Raw genomic sequence first — 14,773 nt, 5'->3', positions numbered from 1 at the left:
CACACACATATATATATATGAACATACACCACCAAAGCAATACAAATGTGACTTTTTTGGTTATTATTTGTTCTGGTTTTCTGGCACCTTGCATAGTCAAGGCAGAAGGTTTTAGGGATTTAATATCAAGAAAATGAAGATAGAAAGATGAATGATTATATAAATAGTGAAATAGCTGCATTTTTTTTTAAATTTATTTATTATTATTATACTTTAAGTTGTAGGGTACATGTGCATAACGTGCAGGTTTGTTACATATGTAGTAGCTGCATTTTTTTAAAATGGGCTTTGCAGATGCTGCCACCACCAGGAGCCTTGTACTGTCAGCCATGGTCAACCCCACGGTGTTCTTTGACATCGCCATCGACGGCAAGCCCTTAGGCTGCGTCTCCTTCAAGTTGTTTGCAGACAAGTTTCCAAAAACAGCAGAATACTTTCACACTCTGAGCACTAGGGAGAAAGGATTTGGTTATAAGGTCGCTGCTGTCACAGAATTATTCCAGGGTTTATGTGTCAGGGTGGTGACTTCTCATGCCGTAATCGCACTGGTGGAAGTCCATTTACAAGGAGAAATTTGATGACGACAACTTCATCCTGAAGCATACAGGTCCTGGCATCTTGTCCATGGCAAATGCTGGACCCAACACAAATGGTTCCCAGTTTTTCATCTGCGCTGCCAAGATTGAGTGGTTGGATGGCACGCATGTGGTCTTTGGCAAGGAGAAAGAAGGCATGAATATTGTGAAGGCCATGGAGCACTCTGGATCCAGGAATGGCAAGACCAGCAAGAAGATCACCATTGCTGACTGTGTTTTATCTGAACCACCAGACCATTCCTTCTATAGCTCAGGAGAGCGCCCCTCCACCCGGTTTGCTCACAGTATCCTGGAGTCTTTGTGCTCTCTCTCAGTTCCCTTTGGGCTCCATGTTTTCCTTGTTCCCTTCCATGCCTAGCTGGATTGCAGAGTTAAGTTGATGATTATGAAATAGAAACTAACAACCAAAAAAGAAAAAAAATGGCCAGTTTGATACAGCTTAGCAGATGGCCTAGAGCTAGGGTCCAGGACTAGCCATTGTTTCGTTACCTCCTTCAAAGCCCTGGGGAGCCCATCTCATCCACAATCCCCTCTGAGTGTGATCAACAGTGGTTACACATGACCCATCACCCCGTCACACAGATAGGCCAAGGGAGACATGGATGGAGGCCCGAGGTGGCCTTGAGAGCGCTGCCCTATAGTGGCCCCTCTGCTGGATGGTGAAGGCTGTCCCACAGGAACTCTCGGGACATTTGACATAAGGCACGAGTGAAAATCTGCTGATACAGACAAGAGCAGTAGAGTCAGAGGCAAAACAGCTCCATCCCTGTCTTGGTGGAGCCCCAGACCAGGGATCCCCACAGTTGCCCAGTTCTGAAGAGTCACTTGCCAGGTATTGTGATGGTGCCACCAGAGTTGCTATCAGAGCCACGGGGGCTACAAGTACATCCCCGACCACTTCCTGTATGGCCTCATCACGTGGTCTGAGACAACTTCCTGTGTCCTTTATTTCCCCATGTAGCCTTATAATTGGCCTTCAATCATGGAAATAATCTGAGGATGTGCCTGCTCCTTGAAACCCTGAAAAATCTAATTTACATCTAAATGCCACAAAAGGAAGCCACTGAAAAGATTCTGGTCACATCTTCCTTCCCTAATGAAGGATTGGTGGGGACTCTCTAGAAGCCAGTAGTAGGGCAACTTATTTCTAATCCTCCTTTGCTGTGCCAGCCTCCACTATGGAAGCTGAAAATGTTAAATACTTCTTTCCCGGCTGGGCGCGGTGGCTCACACCTGTAATCCCAGCACTTTGGGAGGCCGAGGCAGGCGGATCATGAGGTCAGGAGATCAAGACCATACAACATGGTGAAACCCCATCTCTACTGAAAATACAAAAATTAGCTGGGTGTGGTGGCACGTGCCTGTAATCCCAGCTACTCGGGAGGCTGAGGCAGGAGAATCACTTGAACCAGGGAGTCGGAGGTTGCAGTGAGCCAAGATCACACCACTGCACTCCAGCCTGGCGACAGAGCGAGACTCCATCTCAAAAAACAAAACAAAACAAAAAAAATTTCTTTCCCAGCCTTTCTTGCAGCTAAGCATGGCCACGTGACAAGTTCTGTACAACGAGACAAACATGAAACTCTTGGGCAGCGTAAGGGGGAGTGTTTGAGAAAGGCTTTACTTCTGCACAAAGAGGACAGGCCGAGGAGCAGTGGTCACTGGCACTGCCCCTTCCCCATTCTCGTGCTTGAATACAAACATGGTACCTGCAGCTGTGGCCACCATCTCACTCTCACAAAGTAACAAGCACGTTAACAAAAGGCCCACGTGCTAAGAAAGGCAAGACTGAAATACAGAAAGGGTCAGCGTCTTATTGACATTATCGGGCAGCTAAACCAATGCCAGCAACGTTCTACCTCTAGGCTTCTTGTTTCTTGAGAAAAAGACCACTTTAACTGGGTATTATTGCCTATGGTTTTCCTCACTGATAACACTGTATATGTAAAACTAATAACAAAATGTGCATCATAGGCCAGGCGCGGTGGCTCCCCCAGCACTTTGGGAGACCAAGGCAGGCGGATCACTTCAGGCAAGAAGTTCAAGACCAGCCTGATCATCATGGTGAAACCCTGCCTCTACTAAAAATACAAAAATTAGCCAGGCATGGTGGTGGGTGCCTGTAATCCCAGCTACTCGGGAAGCTGAGACAGGAAAATTGCTGGAACCCGGGAGGCGTTCAAAGACATGGGAGGCATCTGGCCGGGTGTGGTGGCTCATGCCTATAATTCCAGCACTTTGGGTCCGAGGCGGGTGGATCACGAGGTCAGGAGTTTGAGACCAGCCTGACCAACATGGTGAAACTCCGTCTCTGCTAAAAATACAAAAATTAGCTGGGTGTGGTGGTGGGCGCTTGTAATCCCAGCTGCTCAGGAGGCTGAGGCAGAAGAATCGCTTGAACCCGGGAGGCAGAGGTTGCAGTGAGCTGAGACTGCGCCATTGCACTCCAGCCTGGGCAACAGAGTGAGACTCTGTCTCAAAACAGAGCAAAACAAAACAAAACAAACAAACAAACAAAACCTACAGGAGACATTTCCTGAGATGGAAGCCTCTGTACTCCAGCCTGGGCTACAGAAAAAAAAAAAAGTATCCTAGATTTATAACTTATTTAAGTAAACCTTTAAGCAAATCACATGTTATTGATTCCATAGCAGGATTCAGTCACTCCGACTACTTTTTGTCCAACCTCAAGTGGTTTTATTTGGTGTTTTTTTGTTTTTTGAGACAGAGTCTCACTCTGTTGCCCAAGCTGGAGTACAGTGATATGATCTCAGCTCACTGCAACCTCTGCCTCCCGGGTTCAAGCGATTCTCCTGCCTCAGCCTCCTGAATAACTGGGATTACAGGTATGCACAACCACGCCCAGCTAATTTTTGTACTTTTAGTAGAGACGGGGATTCGCTATTTTGGCCAGAATGTTATCGAACCCCTGACCTCAGGTGATCCACCCACCCACCTCGGCCTCACAAAGTGCTGGGATTATAGGCGTGAGCCACCACGGCCGACCACAAGTTTTAAAATCACTTTGGGTTTTAAGAAGAGTGTTGTGAGGGTCTCTGCATACACCAGTGTCCAAGCTCTGCAGACATGCCAGAAACAGAGTGCTTTCTGTTTGACTGTGCCTGCTCTTACACAGACACTACTCGTGTGCATTGTTGTGGATGGCTTCATGCAGTAAGAGTATAAAGACCTGACTCAAACACACAATTAAGCACACTTTATCACTGCTTATGTGAAAGGCAGCTACTATAGAATCAAGGCACGAAATTGTTAGGGGTTGATTTGCGACAATACGGCTGGCCCTAAAGGACATTATGCTAGGTGAAATGAGTCAGTCACAGAAGGACAAATACTGCATGATGTCGCTTACATGAGGCCTTTAAAATAATCAAACTTAGAGAAGCAGAAAATACAATGGAGGCTGCCAGAGGATGGAGGAAATGGGGAGTTTTTCAACGGGTGTGAAGCTACAGTTACACAAGATGATTAAGATCTAGACATCTGCTGTATAACATAGTGCCTATGGTTAACAGTACACCATGTCATGCACTTAAAAATTCGTTAAGAGGGTAGATTGCATGTTAAGTGTTCTTCCTCGCATACACACACATAAAAAGGCAGAAAAAGGGGGCGCAACGAAACTTTTGGAGATGATGAACATATTTGTTACCTTAATTGTGGCAATGGTATCAGCGGTATGTGTGCATTATAACCAAAGTCATCAAATTGTATACATTTAAATATGCACAATTTTTTGTATATCATTTGTACTTCAATAAAGCTGTCAAAAAATTAAAGTACTGTAAGTTAAAGAAAAAGAAAAAAAGAAAAGAAAAGGTTGGGCATGGTGGCTCACACCTGTAAACCTGTAAGCCTAGCACTTTGAGGGGCCAAGGCAGGTGGATCGCTTGAGTCCAGGAGTTGGAGACCAGCCTGGGCAACATGGTGAAACCATGTCTCTTTAAAAAAAAAAAAAAAAAAAAAAAAAAAATTACAACAATTAGCTGGGCATGGTGGCACACACTGGTGGTCTCAGCTACTCAGGAGACTGAGGTAGGAGGATCATTTGAGCCCAGGAGGGTGAGGCTACAGTGAGCTGAGATCACACCACTGTACTACCCTTGTCTCAAAAAAAAAAAAAAAAAGAAAGAGAAAGAGAGAAAGAAAGAGAGAGAGAGAGGGAGAGAGACAGAAAGAAAGAAAGAAAGAAAGAAAGAAAGAAAGAAAGAAAGAAAGAAAGAAAGAAAGAAAGAAAGAAAGAAAGAAAGAAAGAAAGAAAGAAAGAAAAAAAAAAAAGAAAAGAAAAGAAAAGAAAAGAAAAGAAAAGAAAAGAGAGGAGAGGAGAGGAAAGGAACCCTGTACAGAATCTAATATGGACATAATGCATCATGTAAAAAAAATTAGGGGATGGTTGTTAGAGAAATACATAGCCACACACATATTAACTATCTTCCCAAAATGCTCAATGTATTTATGCCCTAAAGAGCTGGTACTTAGCTAGCCCACATAACAGGAGCTCTACATAGAATAGATACTCAACCAGTGCCGGGTAACTAACAAATTCCTCTGCAGAAGGGCAGCTCTAGAAGCAGGTGCATTTCACCCTCGTGCTTATGTTGCAGCTGATAACAATGTCCTGCTGGGTTTCTCTCCTCGTCACGTCCCTCCCCACAGGTCAAGGCCAGATCTCAGTTGATGATTCGAGTCACAAGGACATGCATTCCTCTCAGAGTGGACAAATGCCAAACTTGCTCTGTGAACACCACACAAGGGTTTTTAATGGCTAGAGGTCTCTATATGACCCGGAACTCCTAGCCTTAATTTTGACTTTCCAATAGTCTAGGAAAAATTCTACATCCAGAGATGCAAGTACTGACATTACCACCATCACCCCTTCACCTACTTACCTAAAAAGGGATAACTAGACCTTGGCTGGGGATGATTGATCTAGGCAACAGAGTGCCCTCTGTACTTTGACACTCTGTCTATTTCTCAGATGTAATGCAATGTCCACATAAACAAACAGAATGACTCTTTCCCCAAATATGTTTCCTTTAATCAAAGTTCACTGAAAAACAAAAACTAAGGATGATTTAACAAAGTAGTTTGTATGTGGTGTTCATTGTCCTCTTTCCATTTATATTAAAAAGAAAAGAGGGTTGGGTGCAGTGGTTCACGCTTGTAATCCCAGCACTTTGGGGAGCTGAGGCAGGTGGATCACCAGAGGTCAGAAGTTTGAGACCAGCCTGGCCAACATGGTGAAACCCCGTCTCTACTAAAAATACAGAAATTAGCTGGGTGTAGTGGCGGGCACCTGTAGTCCCAGCTACTCTGGAGGCTGAGGCAGGAGAATCGCTTGAATCCAGGAGGCGGAGGTTACAGTGAGCCAAGATCACGCCATTGCACTCCTGCCTGGGCAACAAAAGCGAAACTCTGTCTAAAAAGAAAGGGAAAGAAAAGAAAAGAAAAGAAAAGAAAAGAAAAGAAAAGAAAAGAAAAGAAAAGAAAAGAAAAGAAAAGAAAAGAAAAGAAAAGAAAAGAAAAGAAAAGAAAAGAAAAGAAAAGAAAAGAAGGAAGGAAGGAAGGAAGGAAGGAAGAAAGAAAGGAAGAAAGAAAGAAAGAGAAAGAAAGAGAAAGAGAGAGAGAAAGAAAGGGAGAGAGAGAGGGAGGGAAGGAAGGAAGGAAGGAAGGAAGGAAGGAAGGAAGGAAGGAAGGAAGGAAGGAAGGAAGGAAGGAAGGAAGGAAGGAAGGGAGGAAGGAAGGAAGGAAGGAAGGAAAACTTGATAGAATGGTCAGATGGCTTTTTCAGTGTAACTCTATCATACACAGCATGATATGAGTGCTAAATAAATGTTAGGTAAGTTATCAGTAAAGCCAATCTGGAAATTTACCAGATTCGACTGAGAATTGTTTCCTGTCCTCGGTTTCTGTGAGAATACCAGGGGAACACTACCAGGGCTTGTCCAGGATGAATGTCTTCAACTTTACACCTTATTACTTGCTCTCACGCACTAGTGCTTCACCTTAAAATGAATCATAACAGCAAGTTATCCAGCAAGAACACGACGGGAGGTGAACTGTCTAGCTGTGGTGCTTCCATAGCCAGCCACAGGAGGGGTTGTAAAGAGATTCTCTTGCCTAGGACAACGGCATTTCTGATTGCTAATTTTGTCTGACTGTGATTTACAAATTCAACTTCCTTTGAAGATCTGCATTCACTTGATTATCTGGCCCAGCAAACTAGAACAGAATGTCTAGCTACCAATGTGTATCCTGAATATTTGTTTTCTGTTGGGTTTAGTAGAGTAGAAAATGAAACAGAACCACAAGAGGAAATATGCCTAGAAAAACAACCTGATTAAATCTGTGGAGAGTGGTTGGTAAAATTGGAAACATTTCACATTTCACCAAAAATCTTACATGTTGCTGTGGAAAATAAATGATTTTTTTTTATTTAAATGCATGCATTTAACAACCACCAATTGATTGTCATGCTGGGTACAAAAGGTACGGAAATGCCTTTGCATTTAGAGATTTACAGTCTGATGGAAGAGGACAAAAGAAAAAATCAAAATTGTATAATGGCCTGGACAGGTTCGTAGAAGTCTTCTTGCGAAAGGCCAGGCGTGGTGGCTCACACCTGTAATTCCAGCACTTTGGGAGGCCGAGGCAGGTGGATCACTAGGTCAGGAGTTCAAGACCAGCCTGGCCAAAATGGTGAAACCCCGTCTCTACTAAAAATACAAAAAAAATTAGCCAGGCATGGTGGCAGGCGCCTGTAATCCCAGCTACTCAGGAAGCTGAGGCAGGAGAATCGCTTGAACCCAGGAGGTGGAGGTTACGATGAGCGAATATTGCACCATTGCACTCCAGCCTGGGTGGCCGAGCAAGAAAAAAGAAGTATTCCTGGGAGAGATGACACTTTAAAAATAATAATAATAATAGGGCCAGGTGCGGTGGCTCATACCTATAATCCCAGCACTTTGGGAGGCCAAGGCAGGCAGATCACCTGAGGTTAGGAGTTTGAGACCAGCCTGGCCAACATGGTAAAACCCCGTCTCTACTAAAAATACACAAATTAGCTGGGCATGGTGGCATGCACCTGTAATCCCAGCTACTTGGGAGGCTGGGGCAGGAGAATGGCTTGAACCCAGGAGGCAGAGGTTGCAGTGAGCCAAGATCGCACCACTGCACTCCAGCCTGGGCAACAGAGTGAGACTCCACCAAAAAAAAAAAAGAGACAGGAGAGAGCTTGCTTCCTCTCTACTCTCTGCCAGATGAGAACAAGGAGAAAGTAGCTATCTGTGAACTAGGAAAAGGGCCTTCACCAACAGCCAGCCTTGGTATAAGCAGAAATAATAGACACTGGCAACTCCAAAAGGGTGGAGGTTGGGAGGGGAGTGAAGTTGAAAAATTACCTAGGCTGGGCGCAGTGGCTCATACCCATAATCCCAGCACTTTGGGAGACCAAGACGGGCGGATCACGAGGTCAGGAGATCGAAACCATCCTGGCTAACACAGTGAAACCCCGTCTCTACTAAAAAATACAAAAAAATTAGCTGGGCATGGTGGCGGGCGCCTGTAGTCCCAGCTACTCGGGAGGCTGAGGCAGGAGAATGGCGTGAACCCGGGAGGCGGAGCTTGCAGTGAGCATAGATTGCGCCACTGCACTCCAGTCTGGGCGACAGAGCGAGACTCCATCTCAAAAAAAAAAAAAGAAAGAAAGAAAAATTACCTATCAGAAACCATGTTCACGATTTGAGTAATGGATACATTAAAGCCCAATCCCCACCGGTATGCAGTATGTCCATGTAAGAAACATGCACATGTACCCCATGAATCTAAAACAAACCAAAAGAAAGAAAGAACCTGTCCGCGCTGGCACTCTGATCTCGAACTTCCAGCCTCCAGAACCGTGAGAAACAAATGTTTGTTGTTTAAGCCACCCAGTCTGTGGTCATTTGCCACAGTAACCTGAACTAAGACAGGACAAATAGGATAAACTTTGAAATGAAGGATACTGCCTTTTCTTCTGAGAAAGAAGTGAAGGGGAAAGGGGGATAAAGAGATGATTTGGAGAGGAAGAAAAAGGCAAATGATAGCATCAGAGACACACTGAAGAGGAGATTACTGAGGCTCGTTCCTGGCACACAGTTGGTCAGGAGTTGAGCGATAACATGTTTCCACAAAAGACAAGAAAGCATGGTAGAGATGAGGGTCAGCTCTGTCACCAACAAGCCAGGCGATCCTGGTGAGCCTGAGTGACCTCTATGTTTCCTTCTTCCTTTAAGACGGGGGACTCTCTTCCCACTCGTGCTGAATACCTGATAGGTTCTTCCTGCCGGCTGTACAAACAAAATCAACTCAGGGAGACCACAGCACTGCAGTAAAGAAAGCATTTAATTTACCTGAGGCCGGCCACACCATGTGGGAGACGCATCATCACGCAAATCAATCTTGTCCAAGGCCTGGAGATTAGGAGTTTTTCAAAGGTAGTTTGGGGGAGGAAGCAGGTGCTTGCTGCTGATTGGTTGGGGGTGCCATCGCAGGGGTGTAGGAAATGGTCCTCCTGTGTGCCGATTTGCTTTGGGTGGGGCCACAGGAGTGGTTGGTGGGTCCAAGTGGAACCATCATCGGCATTAGACATGCAAAAAACCTGAAAAGGCATCTCAAAAAGCCAGTCTTAGGTTCTACAGTAGTGATGTTATCTGCAGGAGGCATTGGGGAAGTTGCATATCTTGTGACTTCCAGAATGATGAGTAGCAGTGGTTTATGTCTACACCTTAGCAGAAATCAGGCTCCTCTCCTCTGCCTAGCCTGGTGGTCTCTCATAGGTCTTTACACAGGCAGTTGAGTTTTGGGGAAGGTCTATTACTGAGTATCTCCCACAGTTAGCTTGGCCCAGTAAAAACCAAGGCAGCTTGAAAGCTATAGGCAAGAGGGGGATTGGCTAGATCAGATCTCCCCCACTGCTATAATTCTTTCACTGTTATGATTTTTGCAAAGGTGATTTCACTGGCCCTCTCTCCACCACCCTTCTCAAAGCCAAGGTAAGTCCTACTGAGCCCCAGGGAACCGAATCCTATCAGGTGCAGTGATGGCTGGTGTAACTGCCCAGTAGGTTCTCCTTACCCGCTGCTTAGATAAAGCTGATTTACTGAGACAGGGGAATTACAATGGAGAAAGAGTTTAATTCATGCAGAGCTGGCTGTATGGGAGACCTGAGTTTTATTATTACTCACATCATTCTCCCCAAAAACTCTGGGGTTGGGGTTTTTAAGGATAACGTGGCAGGTAGGGGACAAGGGAGACCCACCTGATTGGTCGGGTGGGAGATGAAATCACAGGGAGGGAGTCGAAGCTGGCTTCTTGCATTGAGTCGGTTCCACAAGACCAGATGAGCCCGATTATGGGTCTGGGTGGTGTCAGCTGATGCATGGGAATGAAGGGTCTGCAAAAGAGCTCAAGCCCTGATCTTAGGTTTTACAACAGTGATGTTATTCCTAGAAGCAATTTGGGGAGGTTGAGAATCTTGGAGCCTCAGGATGCATGACTCCTAAACCATAATTGTTTTTTGTTTGTTTGTTTGTTTGTTTGTTTTTTGAGACAGAGTCTCGCTTGTTGCCCAGGGTAGAGTTCAGTGGCGCAATCTCAGCTCGCTGAAAACTTCACCTCTTGGGTTCAAGCGATTCTCCTGCCTCAACCTCCCGAGTAGCTGCGATTACTGGTGCCCGCCACTACACCTGGCTAATTTTTGTATTTTTAGTAGAGACAGGGTTTCACCATGTTGGCCAGGCTGGTCTTGAACTCTTGACTCAGGTGATCCACCCGCCTCGGCCTCCCAAAGTGCTGGGATTACAGACGTGAGCCACCGCACCTGGCCCTAAACCATAATTTCTAATCTTGTAGCTAATTTGTTAGTCCTACAAAAGTAGACTGTTCCCCAGGCAAGAAGGGAGTCTTTTGGAAAAGGGCTGTTATCATCTTTGCTTCAAAGTTAAAGTAGAAACTAACTTCCTCCCAAAGTTAGTTTGACCAGTAATGAGCAAGGATAGCTTGGAGGTTAGAAGCAAGATGGAGTTGGTTCGATCAGGTCTCTTTCACTGTCATAATTCCCTCAGTTACAATTTTTGCAAAGGCAGTTCAGTGGGACGAGGTCTATTCACTTGAGTCTCCCACCCCTATAGAACCCTGCAGCTCCTGGTGTCCTGGTTGTAACAGGAAAAGCCATCCCAGCTCAGCAGAGCCACTGACTCCCTCAGTTGGAATCCAGGGTGTCTGGGAGGTGACATCGCTGGTGCAGGTCCCATGGCTGTTGATCTCGACACTGCAGAGGGGCTGGGTTCAAAGCGCCATCATTCCCACTCTGCTCCCAGCTTTTCATTACGTGCCCCAAGCTTGTCCCTGACCTTTATCCTGCATGTCATGCCAGGTTTCCGCATAACAGAGACCTTTTCTGACAAGACAGTGAAAGCAATTGACCTTATTTTGGAGAGCTCAGAGCTGCTCTGTTAAAAATTAAACCTCTTAACAATTCCCTTTCATTTCATCTCTTAAAAGGCTCCTGGTCCAGCAGATCCATTGGGAAGAAAAAATTCAAATGATTTGCATACAGTCCCATAAATTCATCTTAGATTTTTCACACTGTCATTTCTCACTTTCTTCCTTTAACCTGTTATTGAAGGCCCAGCTGTGAAAGGAAAATAAATCTCAAGACCCTCAAATCACTAAGCCAAAGGGAAAAGTCAAGTTGAGAACGGCTTAGGACAAACCTGCCTCCCATTCTATTTCAAAAAAAATATTAGCTACTACGATAAATTCCTGTGGACAAAGGACAGACAGATCTCAAAGTCATCCCTCTGCTTACTGATATAAATGCATATCTGATTGCTTCCTTTGGAAAGGCTCATCAGAAACTCAAAAGAATGCAATCGTTTGTCTCTTATCTACCTATGACCTGGAAGCCCGCTTCCCAATTCCAGTTGTCTCGCCTTTTCAGGACTGAACCAACGTACATCTTACATATATTGGCTGATGTCTCATGTCTCCCTAAAATACATAAAACCAAGCTGTGCCCACCTCGGGCACATGTCAGGACCTCCTGAGGCTGTGACACGGACACGTCCCTTACATTGGCACTTTATAAATTGACTGAGAAACCAGTATCTCAGATATTTGGAGTTCACACAGTCAAACTTCCCACCCTCTAGAAAGGCTCAACAGGCCGGGCGCAGTGGTTCACACCTGTAATCCCAGCACTTTGGGAGGCCAAGGAGGTCGGATCACTAGGTCAGGAGATTGAGACCATCCTGGCTAACATGGTGAAATTCCATCTCTACTAAAAAATACAAAAAATTAACCGGGCATGGTGGCGGGTGCCTATAGTCCCAGCAACTCGGGAGGCTGAGGCAGGAGAATGGTGTGAACCCGGGAGGTGGAGCTTGCAGTGAGCTGAGATCATGTCTCTGCACTACAGCCTGGGCAACAGAGCAAGACTCCATCTCAAAAAAAAAAAAAAAAAGCCGGGCGCGGTGGCTCACGCCTGTAATCCCAGCACTTTGGGAGGCCAAGACGGGCGGATCACGAGGTCGGGAGATCAAGACCATCCTGGCTAACACGGTGAAACCCCGTCTCTGCTGAAAATACAAAAAATTAGCCGGGCGTGGTGGTGCGTGCCTGTAGTCCCAGCTGAGGCAGGCTGAGGCAGGAGAATGGCGTGAACCCAGGAGGCGGAGCTTGTAGTGAGCCGAGATGGTGCCACTGCACTCCAGCCTGGGCGACAAAGTGAGACTCCGTCTCAAAAAAAAAAAAAAAAAAAAAGAAAGGCTCAACAAATTGTTCACCAAGAAACCTAGGGCTTAGATGCCTAGAACCAAGTATGTTATGAATGAATAAATCTAACTTCACAAAAGGTTTTATTGATGCTATTATTCAGTAATTAATATTGACAATCAACCTATCTTGGTACATCTCTTGTATTATTTAACTTTAATAAGTTTATATCTCATATCTCAAATCTAGTGTTGATATCATGTCTTGATGCTTCTCTTTCACATCAGTGAGCACAATATTTTTATTTTTATTTTATTTTATTTTTGAGATGGGGTCTTGCTGTGTTGCCAAGGCTGGAGTGCAGTGACACAATCATGGTTCACTGCAGCCTCAACCGCCAGGCTCAAGCAATTCTCCCACCTCAGCCTCCCAAGTAGCTGGGACCACAGGTGAGCACCACCACACCAGGCTAATTTTTCTCTTATTATTTGTGGAGATGAGGTCTTGCTATGTTGCCCAGGCTGGTCTCTTAACTCCTGGGCAAAAGTGGTCTTCCCACCTCAAAATGCTGAGGTTGCATGCATGAGACACCCTGCTCGCCCTGAGCACAATATTTTGTACATAATTGCGGTCCAATAATACTTGTTGTCTGAGAAAGACTCTAGAATTTTGCCAAAGAGCTTCCTTTTCCTCAACTCCCTCCAGACTCATCCTGACCTTGCATCTGTTCATCCTTTGACCTTTAACACTACCCTCCGGTAACATTTCTCACCTCCAGAAAAACCCGGAACAGTCAAGAGAAAACAGCAAGACTCCAGGAGGGCAATGAAATGGAATTAAGATTCCCCGGGAATCACTCCAGATGACTGAAGAAAATACCTTGAGAATAATTCTTCCAAACTTAAAACGTCCCAAGGCCAAATAGCTACTTTGTACAGTAAACTGAATCATGAGCCACTATTCGTTGGCAGGTGACCCTGGCATAAGTAGTTAGAGCTGACAGGCAATAAAATGCAAATGCCACTGTGGAATTCAGCTTATGAGGATATTTTTTTAAACGTTCCCAGGGACTTAGTAGAAAACAAAGAGAGATCATGCAATTCTAAGGTTTAACACCAAGAATTACACCACACCAAGTAAAATGTTAACTCAAGGAGGATTTTATAGGACAGCTTGGAAGGACATGTCTTTTCTTATGTGTTGCTTTTGCTGATCACTCAAAATTAACCTTGGTAATGGTCCGATTTTTCTTGCTTTTTTTTTTTTTTTTTTTTTTTTTTTTTAAGACGGAGTCTCGCTCTGTCGCCCAGGCTGGAGTGCAGTGGCGAGATCTCAGTTCACTGCAAGCTCTGCCTCCTGGGTTCACACCATTCTCCTGCCTCAGCCTCCCAAGTAGCTGGGACTACAGGTACCCACCACCACGCCCGGCTAATATTTTTTTGTGTGTGTATTTTTTTAATAGAGACGGGGTTTCACCGTGTTAGCCAGGATGGTCTCGATCTCCTGACTTCATGATCCACCCGCCTCGGCCTCCCAAAGTGCTGGGATTACAGGCATGAGCCACTGTGCCCGGCCAGAGTCCAATTTTTCTAACTTCTGAACTAGTTAGTCTGGTTGCCAAAAGTTTGGTTCTCTCCTTGAAGTCTGGGTATTTGGTAAAAACGAAAAAAGAAAAAAAAAGGTTGGTTCATTGATAAAGCTATTCATATTGTTATTAATTACAAAATTACACATACTCAATTGAAAATGTATTTCAGGGCTGGGCATTGTGGCTCATGCCTGAAATCCCAGCACTTTGGGAGGCTGAGGCAAGTGGATCACTTGAGCCCAGGAGTTCAAGACCAGCCTGGGGTGGCCGGGCGCGGTGGCTCAAGCCTGTAATCCCAGCACTTTGGGAGGCCGAGATGGGCGGATCACGAGGTCAGGAGATCGAGACTATCCTGGCTAACACGTTGAAACCCCGTCTCTACTAAAAAAAATACAAAAAATTAGCCGGGCGACATGGCGGGCGCCTGTAGTCCCAGCTACTCGGGAGGCTGAGGCAGGAGAATGGCGTAAACCCGGGAGGCGGAGCTTGCAGTGAGCTGAGATCCGGCCACTGCACTCCATCCTGGGCGACAGAGCCAGACTCCGTCTCAAAAAAAAAAAAAAAAAAAAAAAAAAAGACCAGCCTGGGCAACATATTGAGATTCTGTCTCCTTTACGTAGTATAAATTTTTAAAAATAAAAAAATGTACCTCAGCAATTAATTCTTGGGCCCACAGCACATATATTAATGTCTGTGTGCTATGTGTGTTACATACGGTAAACCAAAAGTATCTGAGACAGGTCTCAATCAATTTGGAAGCTTATTTTGCCAAGGTTAAGAACATTCCTTGAAGAAATAAACAAGGAATCACAGAAAC

General features: G+C 45.2%; 1 protein-coding gene and 1 pseudogene across 1 annotated transcript in view; one reads left to right on the top strand and one right to left on the bottom strand.

Moving 5' to 3' along the window:
* The window catches only part of SLC25A30 (solute carrier family 25 member 30), a 92,781-nt gene that overhangs the window by 37,044 nt on the left and 40,964 nt on the right, over window positions 1-14,773 (bottom strand). The window lies entirely within an intron of this gene.
* LOC140710919 (peptidyl-prolyl cis-trans isomerase A pseudogene) lies at window positions 30-8,994 on the top strand (annotated as a pseudogene).

This window comes from Chlorocebus sabaeus, chromosome 3 (genome assembly GCF_047675955.1).
Source record: "Chlorocebus sabaeus isolate Y175 chromosome 3, mChlSab1.0.hap1, whole genome shotgun sequence".
Taxonomy (NCBI): Eukaryota; Metazoa; Chordata; class Mammalia; order Primates; family Cercopithecidae; genus Chlorocebus; species Chlorocebus sabaeus.
Note: the sequence above shows the minus strand (reverse complement) of the source record. Positions and strands in the feature narration are given on the sequence as shown.